The following is a 7,500-nucleotide window of genomic DNA, read 5'->3' as shown; positions in this document are numbered from 1 at the left end:
GTCCATGTGTGTTTATGTATATGTGTATGTGTGCGCATGTGTGTATGTGTGTGTATGTATGTGTGTGTGTCCATGTGTATTTATATATATGTGTGTGTATGTATGTGTGTGTGCATGTGTGTTTATGTATATGTGTGTGTATGTGTGTATGTGTGTGTGTGTACATGTGTGTGTATGTGTGTATGTGAGTGTGTTTGTGTGCTGTTCTTGTTTTGTTTTCTTCTTTTTTCTAGACAGGGTCTTACTGCAGAGCCCTGGCTGTCCTGGATTTCACTATGAAGACCAGACTGGTCTCAAACTCACAGAGACATGCCTGCCTCTGCAACACCCCTCCAGCCCCCCGCCAAGTGCTGGGACTAAAGGCATGTGCTATCACCCCCAGCAAGGCACAAGTTTTTGTTATATAGCTCTGGTTGGACTGGAATTCACAATCCTGCATCAGCTCCTTGAGTGGTGGAACTGTAAATGTACACTACTATGCCTAACTCCCCCGGAAAAAAAAAGCCTTTTAAGAAATCACTAGAAAAGACTCCCCCCCATTATCTAAGACCCAGCAGATACCGTGGAAGAGTGGGCAGAAAGATTGTAAGAGCCAGAGGACCAGGATGTGTCTGTGAGATCCTGTTTCCTAGAACTGACAGGGAAACTACACTCATGACACCACAACAGTGCAACTGTCTAAACACAAGGCTTAACTACGGCACCAAGAGACATGCTGACGTGTAAGGGGGAAGTCTCACAGCCCACACCCTAGACAAAGAACTGTGGCAACTAATGACTGCTGAGAATTCATTTTCTCCAGGGAGGTGTCCCCTAATTGATTATTCAATTAGTCCTAAAATCATGTACATACAAGCAACACTGAACAGACTCAACAGGTTGTATAATATACACTTTTATGTGCATATATGTATTTAATAATAGTTTTAGTTAGAGTTTCATTACTGTGAAGAGACACCATGACCAAGGCAACTCTTATAAAGGCAAACACTTAATTAGGGCTGGCCTACAGTTTCAGAGGTTTAGTCCATTATCATCATGGCTGGAAGAAGTATGGCAGCATGCAGTCTTACTTGGTGTTAGAGAAGCCAAGAGTACTCCTCTATGATCTGAAGGCAGCTAGAAGGAGACTGTCTTCTGCAGGCAGCCAGAAAGATGGTCTCATCCTCGTTGAGCGGAGTCTCAGCATAGGGGAAGACCTGAAAGCCTGCCTAGATAGTGGCACATTTCCTCCAACAAAGCCATACCTCCTAATGTGCCACTTCCCATGGGTCAAGCATATTCAAACCGCTGCAATAATTAAAGAAAAGGAGACCATGAATTTGAGAGGAGGGGAGATATGGAAGGGGTTAGGGAGAGGCAGAAGGAGGTGGATCTCCATGAGTTTGAGTTTGGTCTACATAGTGAGTTTCAGAACAGCCAGGGCTATAGAGAAAGAGACCCTGTCTCAAAAAAAGGGGGGGGGCGGATTAGAGCATCAATTCTCAACCTATGGGGTGTAACCCTTTTGGAGGCTGAAAGAGTCTTTCACAGGGCTTGCATATCAGATATTTACATTATGATTCATAAAATAGCAAAAACAGTTACGATGTATCAAGGACAATAATTTTATGGTTGGGGTTACCATAATATGAGGAACTGTATTAAAAGGTCACAGCATTAGAAAGGCTGAGGACCACTGGGTTAGAGGGATGGGGAAAATTATGTAATTTTATTTTAATTTAAATGTTGCAAAAAGTAAAAAAAAAAAAAAACTTGAGAAAAGTGAAGAGAAATCAATAATGAAGCTGCAGAAATGGCTGCTCTTGCAAAGGATCCTGGCTCATTTCTCAGCATCCATATGGTGGTACTCAGCTATCTATGACTCCTGTTCTAGGGAATCCAATACTATCTTCTGACTTCTGCAGGCACCAGGCATACATATAGTACATACGGGCAAAACACCCATGAAGTAAATTTTGAAAAAGAAAGTAAACCAATAAGGAGGAGCTGGGGAGCATTAGAGGGCTGGCCCCGTGGTTATGAACACTTTCAGTGTAGTCCTGAGGCTTGTCGTTTGGTTCCCAGAACCCATGGAAGCTGGCCACCTGTCTGTGCAAGCCTATAGGCTCTCAGGTAGGTGGGGGCAGGGAAATCACTGTACCTTGCTGACTTCCAGTCTGGCTTGTGTAGCAAGCGTTTTAGTCACTGAGCCTTCTCCTGAGCCTGAATGTTCACCATGCATAGGTGCTAATTGGTGTGTGCTAACAAACACTTGCACCTGCCGCCATCTTGCTTACCATTTGCCAACTCTCCTTGCCTGAGCTGGGACTCATGTCATTTTACTCAGAACTGACAGCAAAATCTGAAGTAAGTGGGTGGCTATCTATCTCCCAGCTTTACTTGACCATTTTGGGTCTGGGATATAAAAGTTAACCAAATGATCACTCCATGGTATAAGAAGGTTTTTTTTTTTTTTAATATTTATTATTTATTTTATGTAAGTACACTGTAGCTGTCTTCAGACACTCCAGAATAGGGCATCAGACCTCGTTACAGATGGTTAAGAGCCACCATGTGGTTGCTGGGATCTGAACTTAGAACTTTCAGAAGAGCATTTGGTGCTCTTAACCACTGAACCATCTCTCCAGCCCAGAAGTTTTTGTTGTTTTTGTTGTAGCTTTGACTGTCCTGGAACTCACCCTGTAGACCAGGCTGGCCTCGAACTGGAGATCTGCCTGCCTCTGCCTCCCAAGTGCTGGGATTAAAGGCATGCGCCACCACTGCCCAGCAAAGAGAAGGTTTTTATTGCAGAGATGAGAGAGAGAGAGAGAGAGAGAGAGAGAGAGAGAGAGAGAGAGAGAGAGAGAGAGAGAGAGAGATGAGCCAGGCATCTGGAAGAATTCAGAGCAGAGAAAGAGAGAAGTGGACTGAACATGACCAGCAGGCTGGACATGGCCTGGGCTTTCTGTGACAGGGAGGACAAGCAAGGGATACAAGGCAGAGAAAACATAGTAAGAGAAAGAGGGCAGAGCAGAGTGGGAGAAAAACATAAATAGCAGAGTTGTAAGGAGAATGAGGAGCTGGGGAGGGAAGCCAGGTTAGTTAGAGGGAGTTTAGGGCAGGAGACAGGAGAAAGCATGGACTTTGAAATGTGTGAAAGCACTTGTGACACCTAAGGAGCCTGGAGGCCCACATTCACCGTGAGATGTTGATGGGCAGCATAGGTGGCCAGATATCTTTTCTGACAGAGGGAAGGGAAGTTATTCCTTTTGGTAGATGGGAACCGGTTTCACAAGCTCCTGAGGAGTGCTGGCTTTATGTAACCTCCAGAAATCCTCAAATAGTCCAGGTAAGCTAGATATCTTTGTTGAAGGTTTGGCCTGTTGCTATGCATTGTAAATGCTAAACTCTGTACCGGAAGGTTACTACTAGCTTTTGTTGTGCAAACTTTGTTCCTTAATTTTAAACTATTGGTTAAATAAAAGTGGCTACAGTCAATCACAGCAGGGATTGGAAGTAGATGGGTTTTGAGTTTGATTGAAGGTGGCAGAAGGAGGAGAGAAAGGAGGAACAGAAGGTGCCATGAAAGGAGGTGTGCTATGAGCAGCACATGGCCAGGAGAAACAGCCAGTGTCTGGGATGCACCACTGGGGAGGTAGCCAGGCCAGCAGTTAGAAAAATAGATTAAAGTGGCCCTCCAGCAATTGTTGAAGTCAAATAAAATAGCCACAGTATGAGTCTCATTTATTTGTAAGTCAGTCAGGGATACGTTTAAGTTGGTTGTACTACACATCTGAACTGCCTTTTGGAATTTGAGGAATCGATTTTCCTTTGAACCTGATATGAACTTGACCTAGATTTGCTTGGAAGCTCATAGACGTACTATGGTGGCAATGGCTGCTGGGTGACTACTGGGGACTCACACTGCTATCTTTCTGCTTTGCCAGTTTGAACATGTTTTCACCTGAAGACCCAAGATGGCTACTGGAATTGCAGATATCACACCTACAGTCTAGCAGACAGAAAGGAGGGCTGTGTCCCCTGCAGCTTGGATCCTGGAACCCTGGCTAAGGGCAGCAAGGAAGTGAAGAAAGGTCAGCCATGGACACGGACAGCAAAGCTAGGATCAGGTGGAATCTTCTACCAATACTGCAACAGGAAGCCTCAGTGTATGTACAAGGTGTAGCACTGGGGGAAGAGTTACCTAGTTTCAGTAGGTGATCTCTGTACGTGAGCAGTCTCATGTCATACACAAGCAAGGAGAAAGCTGTACACACTGATCAGTAGTTCATAAACACTCATCCTTGTACTCCAGAGGAGAGCTTTGCCACTCCTCTTGAGTCTGGCTTGTATGGGTCACAGCTTTGCCCAATTGTTGGTGGGTCCAAGATTTTAGAGCTCTCACCATGGCCAAGCCCATGTCAAAATATTCACTCAGGGCTTCTTTGGCTCCCCACAAAAGAGGAAATGGGGAACAGGAGAAAAACATCCCATTACCTTAAAGGTTTTCTGAAAGCTGGCACTGTTCCCTTGGTACATTCTGAGACGCCCCCAATGAGTGCCTTTCTTAGTTGGATTTTTTTCGATCTTGAAATAAGCTAGAGTTGGGACTGGCGAGATGGCTCAGCAGGTAAAAGCGCTGACTGCTCTCCCGAAGGTCCTGAGTTCAGATCCCAGCAACCACATGGTGGCTCACAACCACCCGTAATGAGATCTGACACCCTCTTCTAGTGTGTCTGAAGACAGCTACAGAGTATTACACTGGAGCAAGAGGGCCAGAGCAAGCGGGGCCGTCCTGAGTTCAATTCCCAACAGTCACATGATGGCTCACGGCCCTCTGTACAGCTACAGTGTACTCATACACATAAAAATAAATAAATAAGTTAGTAAATAAATAAATCTTTTTTTTTTCTTTTAAAGAAAGCAGACTAGAAAGGAAGAGGCACATGGATCTCAATGAGTTTGAGGCCAGCCTGGTCTACAGAGCAAGTTCCAAGACAGCTAGGGGCTGCACAGTAAAAACCTGTCTCAAAAAATAAAAAACAAAACAAAATACAAAAAGAAACCAAACAGAAAGAGAGAGAGAGAGAGAGAGAGAGAGAGAGAGAGAGAGAGAGAAAGCAAGCAAGCAGGCTGAATATGCCATGGTCTCTCTGTGGTCTCTGCTTCAGTTCCTGCCTGCAGGTTCCTGTCTTGGCTTCCATCCACAATGGACTGTAAGCTGGCAACCAAGTCCTTCTCTCTCCAAGTTGCTTTTTGTCTTGGCATTTTACCACAGCAACAGAAAGCAAACTAAGACAGTGTTACACATGCGTGTAGAGTATATTTTTCTCCGTTATATACTTTCTTGTGAAAAAGTTTAATTAATTAGCTAGTTAATTAATTAATTTTGAGGTAGGGTCTTGCTAGGTAGTCCAGTCTGTACTGGAACCTAAAATTCTCCTGTCTCAGCTTCCCACGTGCTGGACTGTAGAAGTGAACTACCCACCCAACAAAATATAAGTTAGGCACAATTGTGTATGTGTGTGTGTGTGTGTGTGTGTGTCTATTTGATACAATGCTATGTATATTGTTTTTTTGATCATGGTCACTGGCTTTTAATTCTCTTCCCACGGCAGTCATAGAAGCTAAAAATCATCTTCAAAGCTGCTTTTGACGCTCTAAATTCTCTTCTCTGTCTTGGAGCTAGACATAACAACAATTCTTTGACCTAGCCTTGTCTGATAACAGATCATGAGACCCTGATCATTCTGGAGTGAATCTGTCCCATCCCCTGGAGGAAGTGCTGCAGATGGGGCCAGCAAGAATCTGAGCAGACAGGCTGAGCTGGCTTCCACGCCCAGTCTGACCCTTTCTGTCTAACTACTTCTTAGTGAGGGTGTGGAACTTCAGTCCTATGTGCATGGAGATGCCACCCTGAGAACCCAGAACACAGGGTTCGTCAAGATCCCACAAACTACCTAACAAGAAGGGCCCTGAGGGCAGTGAGCACCACCCTTCCCATGCTCTCCTCCGGGCTCTCCTGAAGAGCTGTGGTTGGGTGTGGAACCCAGGCCTCTGACTGACACCCCCAGCCTTGTAATACTCTTTATGAGAAATCAAACTGAAGCACGGTTCTGAGTTCTCTGACATGCTGTGCAGATGAACTGTATGGAAGGGCTGAGGATACAGCTCAGGGACTGACAGAAAGCTCATTCCAAACAGGAAGAAAGGAGATAGAAGGCACCATGGTTAAGAGAAGGAGATAGAAGGCACCATAGTTAAGAGAAGGAGATAGAAGGCACCATGGTTTAGAGTACTTGATGCTCTTGAGAAGGATCCAGATTCTGTTCCCAGCACCCACATGGCTGCTCACAACCATCAAGCGACCCCAGTTCTAGAAGACCCTATACTCTCTTATAAACTCTGCAGGCACATGGACATATATGCAAACAAAATACTAATACACATAAAAACAAAAAAAAAATATTAAAAAAGTAAAAAAAAAGTGGACTTATTTGTAATATTCAGAGGGTGAAGGCAGGAGGGTCAGGAACATAGTCCAATTTTAGCTCACACACCACATACACCATAAGAACACACTGTGAACACATCACTGTGAACCTGGAGATTGTGTTTTTTACTAGAAAAACCTGTTTCTAGTTGTAGTGTGGCTCAGCTCTAGCACAGGTCTCTAATCCAAGAGCTTTCTGCCTTTTTTTAAAAAGGAATTATTTATTTATTTTATGTATATCAGTACACTGCCTCTGTCTTCAGACACACCAGGAGAGGGCACAGATAGTTGTGAGCTACCATGTAGTTGCTGGGACTTGAACTCAGGACCTCTGAGAGAGCAGTCAGACTCTTTCAAAGGTCCTAAGTTCAAATCCCAGCAACCACATGGTGACTCACAACCATCCATAATGAGACCTGATGCCCTCTTTTGGTGTGTCTTCAGACAGCTACAGTGTACTTACATATAATAATAAATAAAATCTAAAAGAAAAAAAAAGAAAAAAGAAAGAGCAGTCAGTGCTCTTAACTGCTGAGCCATCTCTCCAACAAGATTACATAAAATCAGCCACTAGTCATGAGCTGGAGCAAGCAAAAAAAACCACAGAAAGTAAGAGGAAGTCAGGAGGATGGAGAGAGAGACATACAGGAAGTAGAAAGAAGGGACTTTCAGTTTGCGTGGTTGTGGAGAAGATGTTGCTTTTCCTTTTGGGATGTCAGTGTGGAGCAATGTCATCTGGGTGCTTTTTTTGCTTCTCTGAACTAGAAGGCTTTTACCTCAGCGTCTGGTTCCCAAGTCTGAATTGGTAAAATTGAACAATTGAGATTTTGTTCAAAAACAACATTTGGTACTCCAACTTGTGGCACAACCACATGGATAGAGAAGTCACAGCAGCTGTGGACATGCTGAGAAGCCATCAGTTTAGTAAATCACCTCGACAGACCTCAAGGAGAGAGTTCAGGATGAGAAATACCATGAAACAAGGTGCTAGGCAGACCTCAAGGAGAGAGCTCAGGATGAGAAAT

Source organism: Mastomys coucha, unplaced genomic scaffold (genome assembly GCF_008632895.1).
Source record: "Mastomys coucha isolate ucsf_1 unplaced genomic scaffold, UCSF_Mcou_1 pScaffold21, whole genome shotgun sequence".
NCBI lineage: Eukaryota > Metazoa > Chordata > Mammalia > Rodentia > Muridae > Mastomys > Mastomys coucha.
Note: the sequence above shows the minus strand (reverse complement) of the source record.